Source organism: Aythya marila, assembly GCF_965140915.1.
Source record: "Aythya marila genome assembly, chromosome: 4".
Classification (NCBI taxonomy): Eukaryota; Metazoa; Chordata; class Aves; order Anseriformes; family Anatidae; genus Aythya; species Aythya marila.
Genome location: NC_139045.1, coordinates 30,391,835 through 30,411,201, shown reverse-complemented (window position 1 = coordinate 30,411,201; position 19,367 = coordinate 30,391,835). Strand labels below are relative to the sequence as shown.

Here is a 19,367-nt window from a genome sequence, read left to right as displayed (position 1 = left end):
CCCCAGCTTTAAACTCCTCTCCCGCGTCCTCCTCGCTCCCCACCTTCGCCCGCCCCCGGCCCGCCAAGCCGGGGCAGCCGGGGGGAGGACGAGCCCTCCTCGGGCTGAGCCGAGCCGGCCCCCGCCGCTGCCCCCTGCCCGCGGCCGGCTGGAGGCACGACAGGTGCCGGGGCTCCGCGCACAGCCGGCTGCTCGCGGCTCGGGCCTGCCTAAAAGCCAGGCCCCCGGCCTCGGTAACCGGGGCGAGAGGCTCTGCTGAGCTGCCCGGGGCTGTCTGCCCGAGGGTGGTACTGCGGGGATGGGGCTTGTGGCTGAGGGTCTGGGGGTCCTGCAGGTTCTTGCAGCCCTAAGATCTGGTGCTGGGTTAAACACCTCATACAGGGCGCTCCCTTGATCCTGGGAAGTGAAACACGAAGGGAATGTTTTAAAAAGACTCAAAAGACTCTGGGTGCAGATGATTTCTCTTCTGACAGAACCTGCGGCTTGAGCTACCTTCTAGTGAGACCTGTAGTGCCCACATAAAAAACAGAGCCCCTGCCTTCTTCTCTTTGGCACTTCACAGCTCTCTTTTGCTGAAGTGCTGCGTAGCACACTGTCTGCTTTATTCTATTTGTAAACTAGGCAGGGTCTGTTTTGGTCTTTGTTTCTACTTGGCTTCAGAAGTCAGAACTGAGCTCACAGCAAGGGGTATCCCCCCCATTACCACTAGTGAGGACTCAAGGACTGACGACATGAAGCAACCATTAAGACAGTGTTCAAACATCCTTGCTGGAGCTGGAAACCTTTCCAGTTGGTTTGGACTCAGGTTTGAACCACGACTATGTGATGGGTCAGGGTAACAGGGCTGCATGCTAACTAGGTACCATCACAGCAAGAGAAGCAATAGGATGAATCTTTTTCTCTCAGCTGAGAAGTCGTGGCGGTGTTTTTTAATAGTGACTTCAGCCCCCATAACTCTGAGGTAGTTTTGGGGACAGGTGGGAAGAACTGTGTAGCCATGGTCTCACTGTCAGAGAAAGACACGGAAGAGAAACTGAGTCTGTACTACTGGAATCTTGAGTACACACTACGTAGATGTCTTATCCTTTGACCCGGCTCTTTCCATTATATAACTGAGCTGTTTCTTTGCCTCAGCCAAAGTAACCCTTGAGACAGTGATAAACATCCCCTCTGTTCCTAATAAGTGACATATTTCTAGTAGCAACTGAAAGCTGTCCAGCCAAGCCGGGCTGTGTTCTGAAAGGCAGGCTTGGAGCATACCATAAATAGCAACCCTTCCCTTACAGAGTGTGAAGAAATAAAGTGACTGCACAAAACAGGCTGGGCAGTTAACTTTATTATTATTATTATTATTGTTGTCATTAGTAATTTTTTGGCTGTCATTGCTGTCATTTTAAAATGGAAAGAAAAACAAGAAGTACAGCTTTCCAGGTCTCCTAAACTGATGATTACAAGTAGTGCTTCTTGTAATCAAGTAAATAAAGTGTTTCACTGTGTTGCACTGTAATTTAACCTCCATTGCCTGATGATTTTATGGCTGTTTGTTTTCTTTCTTTTTTTTTTTTTTTTTTTTTTCTTTTAATTTCAGGAGACTGATGATGAGTTTCCTCCAAAAAATGTGGACCTAATGTCTCAAACTATGCACACGAAAGCTAAAGCATCCAACATTTTCCATAGCTTTGGGAGCTTTAGGCTGCATCAGACCAGTGTTTCATCTGGCATCCTGGATCTGACATTTCAAAGGAAAATGCAAGAACCCCCATAGTGGATGAATATGGAATAACACTGAAGAGAAAACTTTATTCTAAACCTCCTGTAATTACAAATCAGGGTATATTTTTGATCATTAAGACTCTACATCTTTTCAAAAATGCTAATATTGTTAATCACATCCAAAATGTTGTATGTTAATCCCTATCATCATAAATGTCCAATCTTTTCTGAAATTCATGCTGAGCATTTATCACCAGGTGTCTATGGTTATTTTTAATCTTATTGCTCTCCAGTTTCATCAGCTATATTTATATGTTTGAATTATGAAAACAAGTAAATAAAAAATATTTCACTTCTCCATTCATTTTCTGTGTTACAGCCTTATCATATCCTTTCCCAACTAGCTATTTTTACTACATTTTCCGTCTGATTATACCTCTATGCCTTTCAAAGTCCCATCTTTTTTTGTTATGTTTTATTTGGGGTAGGACACCAGAACACAAAATTCAAGTGAAGGTCTACTCTTAACATATATAGTTGACATAGAGTATTTTATTGTATAAAGCATTCTTTATGCATGCTTTTATCTTTTTATTGGATCTACACTTGCAAAGATCTGCAGAAGTATTGTCATTACAAATACTCTGAATGGCTAGAAAACCAACACAGGCATGCTTCAGATCATTCCTGCCAGTGCACATAGCATTACCAATACTGAAGCTCACATGGGACCACAGTGCCAAGCCATCTAAGAGTTACAGCGATTCCAGTGCCCAGGACATATTTCTCTGGATTTCATTATGAGTCATCCATATTTCACTACCACAGCGTTCACTTTATTTTCTTCATCTCTAATAAATGCTTTAAGCTATACAAAGCTTTCTATTCTTGACTTTTCTCCATGCTGAGAATTACACTTCAGGCTTCTATGACTTTTGTCAAAACAATGGTATACCTCATGTGACAACTACTTAGCTTACGTTATGTAGTCTTTTTGATGGTGTATCAAGGATTTTTTTCCTTTAAAAAAAAAAAAAATCACAGATTTTGTAATACAGTCTAAAATTGTATATCATGTATTTTTTCATTCAAATATTGCCACACACAATTCTCCAATTGTCATCCTGAAATAGTTTGAGACACAAGTTTTGCTCTGTAGAGGAGCCACAATGATTTGTCAAATTTTCAGATTGTTTTATTATGTTGTTATTTTTTCAACATCCTCATTTAGAACTTTTCAAAGCAAATTTTCTAGTACACGAATAAAAATTTAATTATCTGGATTATCCCACAAGAATTTATTTTGCACCAATTCCAGAAATGATGCTGTTGAGGCAAAGCAACCAGAGGAAGCAATGGGAATTTAGCCTGTTAGGACTCCAGAAACCCGTTGTGATGGTGTGCAGTCTTTGTATTCCTGAACTACAAAAATCATTGGAATGAGAAAGCTTTCTCCCTGATTATTAACTTGAAGAATTATCATTAAAGTATACACATCACACTTTTCACAAACTACGCTTTCATCAACAAAAATAATTCCCCACACCAGTGCCGTAATACCATCACAGCACCAACAGAGGTGCTGTGACTTATGTACATTCCACCCAATGTTCCATCAGCATTTTGCAACAAGGTCTCACCACAGTTATCCACTGGCATGGATGGGAGTTGGTGTGATGCACAGAAGTTCATGCACTGTCCTTTATGAGTTGAAATTATACCATAAAACCCCAACTGATTTCAGGTGGCTTTAGATATCCCAAGTGAGTTCTGTAGGGAAGGTATTTCCTTTTCCCCTATGGTGTCTTCAGAAATACCTTTTTTTTTTCTTTCTTTCTTTTTCCCCCCCAAGGTATGCTATGAGGTAAGCATTTCTCTTCTGAGGAGGTACAGGGTGAGGAGTACATATCTTGGGGAAAAACAGGAAAAGGCTAAGACATAAACCCATTTTTATGCATGATGTACAACCAAAGGAAAATGCTTCAGGACATGTGTAGCTCCACAAACACAATATCAAATTCCTGTCTCACGAGAATTAGAATTAGGTATTTACCTAACTGTTGGCAGGATTAGGATCCACTGTTAGGAAAAGAAGATTGATTCCCTTGTCTCCCCACCACTCATTTCATTTTCTATCATGAATGGGGGAAAAAGAAATTCATGTATATGTACCTGTATACATGTACATGTATTCCTGTATACTGTGAAAGTACCCATATATTCTTTGAGAGATCATACCAAAGAAAAACAAGCATTTTGAAAGGCTTAGCATGTCATTTATAACTAACGTACATCTTCTCATCCAGGAACACAGTCAAATGTCTGCTTTCATGCAAGGTTCTCTTGATTTCAGTGTAGTTGCATATGAACTGGTTGCTGGCATAATAGGGTTGATGTTTAAATGCTTGTATCACATTATGGAGTTACTTGTAACTGTGCAGAGAAGTCTTAAACAGTTATTAAGTGTTATGCTTGTATGAAATCTTTTATGGATGAGTGATAAACATGAAAACTGCAACTGCAGTAGAAACACTAATTGTCTTTCAGAAAAACAACAGTACAACTTTCTGCTTTCATGATCACTGACCAATAAAAAATAGACGTTTGTACAAATAAACACAACTCCTGATCTTACAAATGTCAGATGAAGAGGCTGCATAAGCAATTACACAGAAAATAATTCCTGAGTTAGAAAGTACTCCTGTAAAGGAGGTAGCAGTAAATATTTTGCAATGGATTTGCATGAATTTATTTATTTATTTTATTATGCACTTTATTAGTTTATTACATACGTGATAGCAGCCTGTCTAATCTGTTCTTTCTGCTGAAAATACAACTGGCTGCTTTGGTTTCTGTCGTATACCAGACGGTTTGCAGAGTGCTAGCTGTCCTTTCATGTCCATAACGGAACACTGCTCCTTGAGGAACAATGCAAAACTGCAAGTCAGAACGTGACGTTATTTACCATTAAACAACTGACAATTTTCATCAAATTATGTTATGAAACTCTCATAATTGCTAAACCATTTGTAATTGGTGCATGATCCTTCCTTCCTTTCATTATCTACTTACTTTTAGTATTCCAGACTTCTTGTCCATTCCTACTGAATTTGTAAACAAATTGGAGACTTGTGATCCTCTTTCTATATAAAAATGTACAAACAAATATGTGTGTGTATATATACACATATATATAAGAATGAATTCCAAAGAAGCTTCAGTAATGTTGATGTTATACAGTGCTCAGACACAGCCAGACAAGAGCTTTGAAGATAATTCAGTCACTTGGATCACAATTCCATATAAAATGCCATTTCTGTACTGCAAATACTAAAATGTGATTTGTGACTTATAAATACACCTAAAGATAAGTATTTGAACACGTACTTCTAGGTATGTGTTCATGTGCATACCTGAAGTGACCATTTTTCAAATCAACTCAAACCATTGAGAACCAAATTCATTATTGTACTTTAAAAGTGTTGGTTTACAGTGGTCCCATTTAGATTACAACTCTTTTAATAAATACATACACATGTATCTAGTCCAAGCTATGTGCAGACTCTAACTTCGTTTTACGTTGACTGTGGGAGCTACAACCAGAGACAAGATGGAAGGAGGCCCACTAGAGGTCTCCCAAACTAAAAGAATGCTATACATACCTCGGGCACCTGGTAGCTTATTTGGGTTTTGATGGGCTTCCAAAGTCAGCAAGAATAGGAAGTACAATGCAGGTAAATCACCTGGGCCTTGTAGTACTTTTGCTGAACTTCAATGCAAGCCGTACAGCGACCTGAATGGGTAGTAGTAGCCAGTCTTGAAGTCTGGATCATCTCATGGGGCATGCTTGGAACATGGGTACTCAAAATATTCACTTTCTTCTCCTGTATGCCCTCAGAGTAGAGTACTCCTGTGATCTTTAGGACCTACACCTGATTCTGATGCTGCTCAGTATTCCAACACCATGTGCTCTTACGAGTATACTTGAGTAAGTGCACAAAGGCCTGTGCCCAAATGGCAGTCTGGCTCATGCACATGTGAATATTTGCTTATTTATGACAGTGTGTCTGATGACTTTGCTGAGGTCAGAAGGCAGATACATTTTCTGGCTGCTTTTTATTCAGATTCCAGCAATTATTGATCAATAACGTCTAAGGGTCTATCAGCATACATGAAATCCTGTCATGATCACAACTGAAGATAGCATAAGACTTCTCTGTGATGGCTCTTAATAACTACTGAATTCTGAATAACTATTGAATTTAGTCTTTCTGCCTGTCTCTCTCTGTCTGTCTGATAAGCAGTGCAAGATACAGGTTTGCAACCAGAATACAAATATTGGATTGTAGTTCCAGACATTCCTAACAACTGCTGTTTAAAAAAAAAAAAAAAAAAAAAAAAAGTACATATCACAAAGACAGTTGTATCCAAATTCAGTAAAATTAATAGTACGCTGTGCTGTTCAAAACATATGTAGATACAAATGAATTATTTCATACACCTGTAAAAACTCTTAGAGCTTTATGAGATATTTTTTCTTCATACCAACATGTTTCTAAGCTATTTATATATGAATATAATGGCTTTGAAGCTGCTCTACAGCGAAATGAAGCTCAGCTGAAGGGGCAGTGGCATAATTTGCTGCCAATGTTTGTAACGTACCTATCTATCAAAATGTATAGACTATCTATCAAATATGTATATTAAGATCAGTCACATTAGCTATTTGAATAGAATATTTACATTTATTGAGTTTTGAGTAGAAAAATAACATTTGCTTTGGTGTCATAGTTATTTTAAATATACTAAAGGATATTATTGATACTAATAACTTTGACCCATGAGTATGCTTAATTGAACTATGTTTTTAATATGCATATGGCACTTCATTGTTACTCTTCTGGTACTCAATTCTACAAACAGCAGGAGTATTGATGAGACAAGTATGTATTTAACTTCAAATTCAAAAAAAAAAAAAAATGTCTTTACACATTACATTACCTTTCCTCTCATTTGACCTAGTCGTGTCTCTTCCTTATTCTTCCCCTTTTTCACCTCTTCCTCTCAATTAATTATTTAATTAAAGCCTTGGCCTCCTAGTCTTATCTCACCACACTTTAGTACTAGCTTTCCTAATCCACATTCTTGCCTTCATAACTAGTCCTCCAATACTGCCAGATTTGTCTCCTCTTTGTACTTTGCCCTGTCTTATCTCCTGCCAGTCTCATGGAATGAGGATTTCCCACACCTTTAGTCAGGCTCTCGTGGCACTGAATAGTTTGCAATAGCCAGGAGAAGCAAATCAGTAGAGCAAAAGAGGTGGTACTACAGATCCAGCATCCACTATATGGATGTTGGAGGAGATCTTTCAGTACACTCTCATAAGAAAGTTCAAATGCTGCAAGGCCACTGTGAGACAGTAATCAATGGTAAGAGAGATACTTCAAAAGCATCCTAATCTGAAATAAAACCCTAATGCAAACATACCCAATGTCTCATTTGCCACATCGATTTTTCCCAGCCCTTCCTCTGTTATTTTAATCTATGGTCTGTATGTCACTTCACTGACATACTCTTTCTGCCTCTCACTAAGGCAGCTTCCCTGTTCCACATTACATGGAGTCAACTGGAGAGAATGTATGCTATCAATTCAGCCCAATCTAGGCTTGGCAACATCTACAGAAGCACACCAAAATATTATGCAGGCCATCTGGAGTTTTACCAGAGAAGAAGTGAAGAGCTTCCAAGGAACCAATCTGTAAAATATGTCTTTACTGATCACATGCAAATTGTAATTTTCCACATTACCTAAATTTACCTAAAACAGCAGTAAGCACGTGTTTTTGAAAAAAAAAAAAAATCACTCTCTAAAGCCTGGAATCAATGGAAACTGTTGGAAAAAAAAAAAAAAAAAAAAAAAGCTCTAACATGGGGGGGGGCATAGAAACTCATAAACACTGAATTTCTCATCAGCTGCCTCATTCACAGAACTATCTGAATTATTTTGGCAGAAACAAGGTTCAAGTTGGTGCACGGAGACTTTCATCCCATGCATTTTTCCAAATTCAGAAATTGGAAAAGTCTTTTAAAAAATCAGGTCACCTTAGTATATGGCAACAATTCTAATATTTTTAGAATCCATAAACATGTGCATTAATATGTTTCAAAAGCAGGTATAGGTTCTACAGGTACTTTTTAATATGAAAATGCTATAGACAAGGGCTTAGGAGCTTAATTCTACCAATTTCCTTCTACCCCTTCCTACGTAAGTAAGTAGAATTTTTGCAGATTAAAAATTGATTAGAATGATGTGAGATACTGAAGAAAGTTAATTTTTTATGTGGATATTCATTAACTACACCGTATAAAATCATAGACAAAAGCATACTTTAGCATTAATATTTTGAATAAAGCATTACTATTTATATCTGGAAATCCAGGTAATGCTGCAGAAAATTTAAAGCTTAAGAACTGCCAGTTGGACAAGACTATAAAGAATGTACAAATGACACAGTATTCATACCAGTAAATTCTCATTGTTATTTCCTTGCCAATTCACTAAATGGAAATGTACTACAAAGGAAAATAATTTTAAAGCTTTTTCCAGTAATTCTTCAAAGCTATCCTACTATTAATCATTGGAGTTCACGTCATCCAGCTAAGAATGCACAATATTCCGATGTATTGCCAACATTTTTCTTTATTGATCACACACTGGCATCAACTCACAGCATTTTATTCCCACAGCACCAGGAAAAAAATAAGAACTTCAGCTTCACTACCATCTGGATCACAGATCATCCCATAAAATGCATTCAGGTTGACAGTAAGTCTTTGAAGTACTTATTTCATACTGTGTTTTTGTTACTGTTGTATGTTGTGCCCTGTCACAATCCATTTTGAAAAGAATACCACTCCATTACAGTCCAAATTTACAAATATGAATATATATAATTATATATACATAATTATAACTATAATTGACATTATATTGTATATATGATTAATATTATAATATATGTATATAATTATATATATATATAATTTTCTCCTTAGAAAATGACCTGTCTCTAGTTAGGTACACAGAGTGGGTTTGTAAACATAAGTAGTGATGTCATCCCCTAGTGCTTCATGAGCATGTTAGTTACTGTCAATAGCTTACAATTTAACCAGGATCTGAAGTTGTTAGCATCTTTTTGGAAGCACCTCACAGGATTAGGCTGCAGTTCAGAAAGCACAGCAATGCCCAGAACAAATTATGTGCCTTTGTGTGTATCTAAGGAAGCACATTTATACTGTGCAAGTGACTGACCTCCAGAGATCCCTTCCAACCTCAACCATTCTGTGATACTGTAATTCTGTGATCCTGCCCACTACACTATTGGATGAGAGCCTAAAAACTGTGCTGCATGAGGAATCCTATCACATACATAGGATCAGTAAGCCTGTTCATGCCTAAATAAAGCAAATAAGACTTGATCCTCTGTAGCTCAGCACATTTCTGCTCAATCCTGTGAACCACTGAACTGAATAATGTTAGTTCCATTATATTCATTAAAAAATCAAAAATAATGCTACGAAAGAATGCTCAGTCCTTCATGTAATTGGAAATTAATGAGAAAGACAGTTTGATGGTGAGGTCTCTGCATTCTGTTCAGCTGTCTTGTTTATAGCATAATGAATGGATTTTGATCCTTTTTGATGAAGAAAATAATGAGACCTCTCATTTCAGTGCTACACCTGGTCATAATCAAGTAAATCATACCAAAGCAGGATGATCATTCTGAGAGCTGAGTAAAGCTATGGAGGAAAAGTTATTGCCTTTCTTTGTTCTTCAGTTTGTATCTCCCCCCTCAGTGTTCAGGACCTATGCATTTCTATTCTTTTGTTTGGTTGGTTGGTTTGGTTTGGTTTGGTTTGTCCATCTTATTAACTGCATGTTTTTGTACTTACTGCTCCCTACAGAACCTATATTTGTCACATAAACTTGTTTGCTATGTTTCATACCTTTTGAGAAGAAAAATTTTGTTTGCAGAAACAAGTGATTACAATACCAGATTTTCCATCAGTGGAAAGCTAAATCTTATGAAAGCAGTAGGCATTTTATTAGGTAAAGACAGCAGGTGACAGCCAGTAGTCTATCTATCCCTTACATGCCACTGTTCAACAGAATTTTGCTGATGTAAAGAGAAATTAGTGCTCATTTTGTAGTAGAGACTAATTACTATATTAAGGTCATTCTCAATCTCTTCTACGAATTTTATCATCATGGGCCATATTTATTCTTCCAGCAGAAGATTCTCATATTATGGAAGAGCTGTTTGTGAGAGCAGTTCAATCAAATTAGGACAACTCTAGCCGCTGCATGAAAGAAGATAATTCAGTCATCGTGGTCTTTCTTCCTGCAAACCATGGGCAGCCAAACATCCATGTACAGTAAGAACCTAGTTATTGCAAATGTACTTCTAACATCCACAATCTTAGTTAAGATAAATATATTGCTTTAGGTAACATAGAGAATTTAATGCTAATTGAATAAATTAGAACAATATTATTCATTGCACAGGCTAATTCAAAACTGCTAATATAGTTATCAGGCTGAAGTCAGAGTTGTTGTATCAGCTAATTCTTATGTGCATATTATAACATTGGGAATAGCAGCTTCATGTTGAAACAGTGGAAAATTCTAAATGCTTTTTGCAAACTTCTATTTCTTTTTCCAAGGTTGTTAGCTTTGATTTGTATTTTTTTTCTAATACCGCATAAACACAGACATATATATATATATTATTTTTTTTTCAGTACAAAGTGCATTAATAGCTTAGGGCAGTATTTTGAGTTATTTTAGGTAAATATGCTTGTAGAATGATGTTTACAGCTGTTAAATAATATCATTTTGATTTTCAAGGTTATTAACTCAGGTTCTAACTTGCAATGACACCATACAAAGACAATAAGCAATATAATAAAGTGTATAATGTTTTGGAAGTTAATAATCTTGAGAATCTGTCAAGTAACAGTGAATAAAATAAACATTCACGCCTCACTTTGCAGATATGAACTTGTTCATTTTAATGTATAGCAGGTTGCAACACCCAGAAGGAAAAAAAAAAAAAAAAAAAAGGAAAAATAAAAATAAACCCTCCCAGCAACACATTCCCTTTTCAGTAGTCACTCATCACTCATCCCCTAGTATATCAGGGACAGAAAGTGAAGTGAGTGAAGTGTAAGAACCACCAAATGACATCTGACATATATTCACTAAGATCTGCTGAAACAGCTACAAAAATGAGAGCAGAATGGAAAATTTCAGCCCAGAGAAAGCCACTAAGGGCTGATTAAACAAGGGCTAGCCAATTTGCATGCAAAGTTGTGCTAGCATGGCCATGCGACTTTTAGCATGTGAACTGGTAGATAATTGCAGTATGATATTCTGCCTTATGGATATATCAGTCCCCTCAGATAGTCTGAGGTTTTGTCCTCTGGTCCAGCTCAGCTTAAATCCAGCCTAATCATCTCCCTCCCTGTGTTGGCTTCCTGTGGATCCTCAGCTGGATTTATCAATGGGACTTTAGTTTACTGTTGTCTAAGTCATGCTGCAAAATGCTTATATTCTAGCTTATTTATCCCTCCAGATACTCTCAACAGCTGGAAAAAATGAGTGCTTTTGTTGTTATGGGAAAGTCAATGTTAATACTTACAATTAAATACTTTCTATTCCAACAGCAACTGAGTAGGTTGGTAAGCAACAGGTACGAAAAATAACCACCTAAAGAGGCAGGTCTCAATGAGCTACACCCAACCTTGTCTCAAGGGCTTACAAATATTTGTATTAAGTTTCAGTAAAGCTTGGACTAGTAGAGGAGCTTTGGAAAACTGGAAAAAGCAAGTGATTATAGCTCTGTTTCAGTGGGAATGGGATATAACATAGTCGTTGCCATATCATGACCTACTGCAAAGTGAATTTGAATTTCTTATTGGTAAATCCCCAGTTACTTAAAAAGATTGACTGGAGTGATACAAGTAAGAAGAGATGTGACTTTGATAAATTAGTAGAGAAATAAAGGTGATTATATTTCTATCCATTAATTGAAATCATTCAACACTGTTTATGGCAGATAGAGCTTAACAAGCTAATTCAACCTTTTTTCATGAGATTACACACTTAGTTGCTAGAAGTAATAGTGTTGATGTAAAATGCCTCACAGAAGTTTGAGTGTACAATGTGGTACTGCAAAGCATTTTGATTAAAAGACTGGAATGTAAAATCAACAAAAAACAGAAGGTAGACCAGTCTGGAGCCTTGGGGCTGAAGGCAAGAAGAGCATCTTGCAATAAGTGCTCAGCTTCGTGATTCAGCACATTTGTACAGGACTCGGAGGAGCAATACCAAATGACGCCATTTAAAATCTGACCCTTGAAGGACTAGGTGAGGAACCTTGCTCTCATCGACACTGCTATAAAGCTAGAATCATTTTACTTACAGCTGTGAAATGAGGACAGGACATGTCCCAGTCTGCATATTTACAAACAGAATCTAATATGACCTGTCATTGAGGAGAGTTCACTTCCAACCAGGTAGGAAGCTTTAATTACTTGGAATCACACTGGCATCCAAATTAGGATAATATTAAACCGCATTGATTATCTACAAATCAGGAGAGTGAACCTTCCTATCTAAGGTCTACTCAACAAGAGAGTGCCCAGAGGGACAGCTGCCACACCTGCAAATAGGTATTTATGATGAACCACCTCTGTATCCTATGAACTCAGTGAAATCCTGACTTTGGCTGTATGACCAGCTGTGGTGCTGTGAATCTTGCTGGTTTGGACTCAAAGAATGAGTGGACAATTCAAAAAAATGGTGTCCTGGTCCCCCTTTTCTCACAATGCCTACAAAGCCCTTTAGCCAAGGATTTGAACGTACCTCTCAAGAGCACCTTCATGATTATTTTGCTCTTGAATATAAAAATAATCATGAAGGTGCCCCCCCCAAAATAGTCTTGCCTGGTAACTAAAGCTCTGCACTAGGAGTCATAGGTCAAAATTCAGTAAGGCTGAGAAACATGGTGAACATGGGCCTCTGCGTGGTGTATGGAGGTGGTAACCACTGAGGTACTGAGTAGAAAGTATGGGCAGCTGTTCTTCCATCCATCATTTAAATGTATATGCAGTTAAACAGAAGGAGTTTAGGCCCTAGGAAGACTCTGTGTGTGTGTGTGTGTGTGTGTGTGTGTGAGAGAGAGAGAGAGAGAGAGAGAGAGAGAGAGAGAGAGAGAGAGAGAAAATACTTTCAGCTGTAAACATGCCTGTCTGACATTCTGTACAGAGGCAGAGAGGAGATCTTATCTGTCTCTATGGATCTACCTACTAGCTATCCACATCAATTTATTTTTTAGAATATGCACAGTTGGGAATCCAAATGTTAGGTAGCAGTTCTTCTCATACATCATGAAGGGGAGCCTTTGCACTTAACTCGGGACTGCAAAGACCACCTCATGGTAGAACATTTTAATAAGGTGCTGAAATACTTAATTCCCATCAGGATTCTTCTAAAAATACTTTGTTTGATTAGCAGGTCTTTTTAAGTTTCATCACAATGTGACCATGGAGATCAGGCATCATGTACTTATTAAAGCTGACATCTGAAGGTTTTTCTAAAAATAAACACCCACTTTGCAGAGAGGATTTCTCAATCACCTTAATCTTTTGTGGTATTTTAGGATAAAAAGACATTCCAATGACTGGAAAATGTCCAAAAGGATGTCTGGAATACTGCAAAAAAAAACACATAGGATTCATGAATTTATGAGATTTGGGAGATTATCCTATCATATTTTCTAGCTAAGGGCCCGAGGAAACAGGCAGTGCATCATTCAGCTTTCAGGCTCTTTGTCTCGATATATTAGATGGTACATTACATGTCCTCCTATGGTGTGAATCACCCAAAGGACGAGCATAAGGGATTATGTCTGACCTGCCTGCCCCTCAGGGAGTTATTGCTGCTGCCAACTTAGTGGCTTGAGTACTTAGTAATCAGAAAAACTGGGTTTAATTGTCTTCTCAAGCTAGCTGATGGTGGCCTATTCACCTCTCCTCATCAGACAAGCTATGAGGATGAGAACGTTCTCTACACTGCCTATTAAAGTGATGCTAGCAGTAGTAACAAAAACAGTTTCACTGGATGAGAGGAAAGAAGCATTGGCTCCCTCAGTCTAGTTAACATTGCTCAGTGTGGACAGGAGAATACTAAGCCCATATTCATGCTAGAATTGCATATTTCCTGCTAAAATTTAGTGGAAACTATCCTTTGTACTGCTGGGCCCCTTCCATGGGTTTTGCTGGAGAAACACTTGGTCTCCTGCTTGTTCTCCTGGGACACCTGCAATCTACTAAGTCAGGAATGATACTGGACAGAAGCAGTGCCCTGGGCATCTGAAGTGCTTGAAGATCTCATAAAAAAGGAGGCAACAGTAACTTTAGGTGCTGCCAAGGCCTAGATTAAAGCTAGTTGTTTTTGTTTACTTCGGTTGTACTGTCAGACAGTTGTGAGTCATGATACCGGACAGAGACAGAGCAAAGTGTGCTTAATTCATCATTCAGACTGATGAGTATTTAATTAGCTTAATTATGTTTACAATACTGGGAAAATGACTTTGTTGTTTCTCAGATGGGCAAACACATGCATAAGGAAAATAAGGAGTTATTTTAATATCAGTGTTGCCTGCTCTCTTGCTCTAGTCAGAAGTCCAGATCCATTTTTCCTTGCTTTTCTGGACAGGTTTTTAATGAAGATAAAATAATGAAATTATACAGTGAAGTGTGCCCGAGGCATAGAAATGTGTACCTGGAAGAGACTCCCTGCATCACCATGACCTCCCTTATCTGAGGGCTGTATTTTAGAATTAATTTTCTGCAACATTGCCCCCAGTATTCCAGATGAGATTGTTGCTTCCTTTATTAATACTTCTTCATCACTGCCTGAAATATTGAATCTAGTTGGAAACCTTATAAAATGCTAGTCCTTTATATTGCTAATGTATTCAGATCTCTTCTGTGTTGCAAATCCTAATAGTCCTAATCCTAATAGGCTCATAACAGAAATTCTTATTAATGCCTTTTTCTCCGAGTTTAAATTTCATACTATTTTTCTTTTCACGATTATATTTCTAAATCTCATGGTCATTCTTCATGTATAATAAGCTATTCTGTCCCTTCTTAGTAATTCCTCCCAACTCCATCAGCAATTTTTGCTAACACATAGCCAAAGTCATTAAGGAAATAGAGAACATTCAAGGGAAATATCTATTCAAAACCTTATTGAAGCACATATCTAAAGTTAGTTTAAGACACCGTAGGATAAGTAATTATCTTTTTAACCTTTTGCCAGTTACCAGATTATGTTCTAGCTATGGGATGGATATAACCAGGCTGTTTACAGCTGTATCTTGGAACCTTTAAATGAGCTATACATAATTAACATTCCAGAAGCTTCATATTTCTGTTCAGAAGGATATATTTCAATGTTTTTTTGATTAAAAAAAATCAATAGTATATACCAGATTCATGTTATATTAAAATAATGTACAGCAGAACAAATGAAGAAAAAGATTGTTGCTCCTAAAGGGCTTGCAGTTTAACAAGAAGCAAAATTGGATTAGACAAAGGTCTGGAAAAGTAGTTTCATAACTACTACATGATACAGTCATTCTTAAAAATCCAAGCCAATAATGAACTCATCTACCTAAATATCAGCTTGCTGCTTTTGCTACTGAAAAGGTGTTTCAGGGAAAACTGAGGGAATGCTTCTAAGAGACCAAATCTTACTTTATCCAGTGTTTGGAAGAGAACCACAGACATGAGTTAGGTACTAAACCTTCACTTAAGACAGATTGACATTTTCTCACCAAAACTCAGCATTTTCGTAACTTCTTCTTGATGAAACTGTATATGCTTCCCTTAACTTTAATCAAGTAGGAGTTATTAGGGTTCCTACAGGATCTGCCAGGCAGGTTGGCAGCAGCAACAGCAACATCTCTGATGTTTTCATGTGCTGATGAGCAGACTGGGTTTCCAGGGTCCAGAGGTCCAGAGCAGATCTGCCAGGATGTGTTCAAGCACCATTGCTGGAGAGCCATAAAACCACAGGGCAGCTGGCCTGGCCGCTGCTGTTAATGTCATAGCTTCAAAGAGGGGATCAGAAAGCTCTGTCTCACCAACACAGCCAGGCTGGCTTAGAGATTCATTTTCAGCTGTAATCTGCAGCAGTAGCTCTGCGTAAGGTTCAGCCTCTGAGGAGAAGGAGAAATGTGGTGACTCTGCCACCTCCCCCTGTGAGCAGCCATTCTGAAAGCCCTAACCCACACATGGGCTCAGGGACAGGGAACCAACAGCTGAGGGAGTCCAGCTGGCTTACCAAACACCACGACTACAGTTTCCAATAGGGAACTTTCCTGGAATTTCTGCTTGCAGATCACTGGAACAAAATTAAAGTTACAAAATGTTGGAACTTCCCAGTCTTACTCACATTGTGAGTCAAAAGAAGTGGATCCCAAAAGTAATTTGAAGTTAGAAAGAAACCACTTTTTCGGGATTTTTTTTTCTTCCCCTAGAATAGAGATACATAAAAATGTCATGAACAGACCTGGAAGTGAAAGACTAATGAGAGTCAAAACCTCATGTTAGCATCTCAGAGATGCTCAAGTCAAGTAATATTATCAGTCCTGCTACCATTTTTGCAGAACTTTCTTCTTTTTTAAAAATGTTCAACATAATGACATTAACCTTCCATGTAATGAATTTGTCTCCATTTGTTCTTCCTACATTTTCTGTGCATAACATATTTCTTTGAATCTATTTCTTCAGTGACCTTTTATCCAGGTCATGTGTGAAATAGCTATTGCTAATATTTATTGTTTAAAATGTGCCTCTTTGTTTTGACTGAACAAGAACTGTAAGCTTGATGTGTTTTTTTCTGCCATGCTTTGAAATTGGCCTTCCAGACATTACAAAACCCTGGATTTCTGCACCTGTTCTTGTCACACACCTTCACTCTCATCTTAGGAATAAAATCAAAAGAGACCTATGTATGGCCAAAACTAATTTTGTGAAACAAGGCTTCTCTCTCTTTATTCTTAAAAGCGTTTTTTTTTTTTTTTTTTTTTTCTAGATAAACATAAAATTTTGCCATTGTCATCTGGACTGAGATGCAGGTCAGTACCAGAGAAGTAAAGAGAATGCAGAAAACCAGTAACTTGTTTCTGTGATCTGTGGTGCTGCAGACAGAAAAAAAAAAAAAAAAAAAAAAAGGCTTAACAGTCCTAAAATATAGTGTATTTATGTTGTAATCACATCGCTTAAAATCCAAGCTCTAAACAGTAAGGATATAAGAATTATAAGAATACACTTTAAAAACAAAACCTTTTAAAAAAGTTTTCTGGGTCTCTCTCACCCTCATTGAGACCTTTTCTAAGTCCTTAAAAAAAAAAAAAAAAAAAACAAGAGACAGTAATTGGATTTCCAGACCTGTCTTTATTACTTGAGCTAAAAAAGGGATGTCCAGAGTGAAATGGTTTAACTTCTTGCCAGAATAGAATCATAACTAATATGAACTGCCTCTCCTTTTTGCTTCTCTTGGGAAAAGGGCCACTCACATTTAAAAGGAATCTGATACTCAGACTTTAGAGATGTACGAAGAAAAGTATTAGCATTAATTGCATCTTGATCTGCAACAGATACCTACATGCCTATTCAGAATTAAATACAAAACAGAACGAGGAGCAAAACTAAGAGTAAAATGAGTATTAACAGCTTTTAAAAAATGTGTAATTTTGTTTGGTTGGTTGTTTTTAACATGACCGCTTTCTAAACTAGAAAATCTTTCCAAAACCATACACAGACTGAAATTCTGGTAGTTTATGGCTTAGGAAACCTGTTACTGTCTCTAAGTAGCAGAAATCTGTCTCCTCCTTTTTCCATCGTAGGTTTCTCAATAATTTCCTAAGAACTATGAATTCCTTGTGGACTGAAGTACTCTAAGATGACACCAGCTCCATCACACGCACAAAAAATAAATTTAAATAAATCTTTGTTTAGATGTTTAGATGTGCCTTGCTTTGACATCTTGAAATTGGAAACACCTGGACAATTTTAAGTACACTTAAATCATTCTTTTCTATATATACAAAATAAAATTACTATAATAAAATTAATAATATTAATTAATATAAATTGCATTAAATTAATTAATTTATTAATTAATTTAATATAATTTATAAAAATAATAAATTTTAAAATAATTTTATTAAAAAATTTAATAAATTAAATTTTATTAAATTAATTAATTAATATAAAATATATTATATTAATTATATATTAAAATAAATAATATTAATTAATATAAATTACTATGATAAAATAAAATTACAAAATAAATTACTTAAAAATAAAAAAAATAAATTATTTTACTGTAGATTGGGCATATAGGATATATGATTTATTATAATGCAGTGTTGAATGTCTGTAGGTTCCTTCCTATAATGAGAACAAAGCATTAAGTCTGAGATCATTTTTCTAGCTTGGGAAATTTTCTGGTATATCCACTATAGGGCAACATCCTCAACAGGAATGACTCTCACATTTGGGGGATTCTACAAAACTGGACACCTGAATAAAGTCCAATCTGACAGTGAAGCGCTGCATCAGTGGTTTCATATTCAATGCTAATATGAAAATTTCCCCATTCATCCTATCACCGAATTGTACAGGGAATCTGTACAGGGAATCCACTATCCTACAGGGAAATCCTACAGGGTTGAGTGGTATTTTTGGTTCAGACATCACCAGTAGAGTATAAAACAGTAATATCTCAAAGTCTGAAGTGTTGGTAAACATGATCATGCAGCTAAACTAATTCTCTGGAAGAAACAGAGGTCAAAGGATAATCTAATTTACTCTCAGATTGGTCTGTAGTACTAATGAGTTTAACATACAGACAGAAAAGTAAATGTGCATTTTAATTCTGATTACACATGAGGATACATCTTTATACCACATGGTACCAATTTTATATAACTGTATATACCCTTTGAAATTATGGATGGGCATAGTCTGGTTTGCAAATCTATTTTTTTAGCATATTCCTTATACCTCATTTCACTTCTACACTTTAAGAACATAATTTGTTATCCTGAAAAACCTTAAGGAAAACATATTGTAATTGTGGCTTATAATGTTGAATATATATTGGAGAGAGAAAAAAAAAAGGCTATTGCCACAGGTTTCTAGCCCACATCAATTTGCACAATGTCTGACTAATCTGGGTAAACTTCAAACATGCCCAGTTCATCAACAAAAATGTAAAATTTGAACCTCCTTAGTGTTGCTTAGAAAAAAATATCCTGGAAACTACTACTACATGATCCTTTGTTTGAAGGTATTAATTGCACTGACCAATATCCAGATATCTGACTTATAATCTGCTCTGCTCAAACATGACTACAGTTGGAGTATTGCACTAAGAGCAATTTAGCATGATATGTTAAAAATATCTTCCAACTTCCTTCCGTTCCACCCACAGCTATGGACCCAATTTTAGCGTTCCTAAATCCTGTCTGGACGTGTGTTAATTTCACCAAAAGAACCGATTAGAAAGT

General features: G+C 36.9%; 1 protein-coding gene across 1 annotated transcript in view; it reads right to left on the bottom strand.

Moving 5' to 3' along the window:
• Positions 1-58, bottom strand: part of PDGFC (platelet derived growth factor C) — a 119,635-nt gene extending 119,577 nt beyond the window's left edge. The window contains exon 1 of the mRNA XM_082758776.1: positions 44-58. The gene's annotated coding sequence lies outside the window, so the exon portion shown is untranslated. The remainder of the gene's footprint in view (positions 1-43) is intronic.
• Between the last annotated feature and the right edge of the window lie 19,309 nt (positions 59-19,367).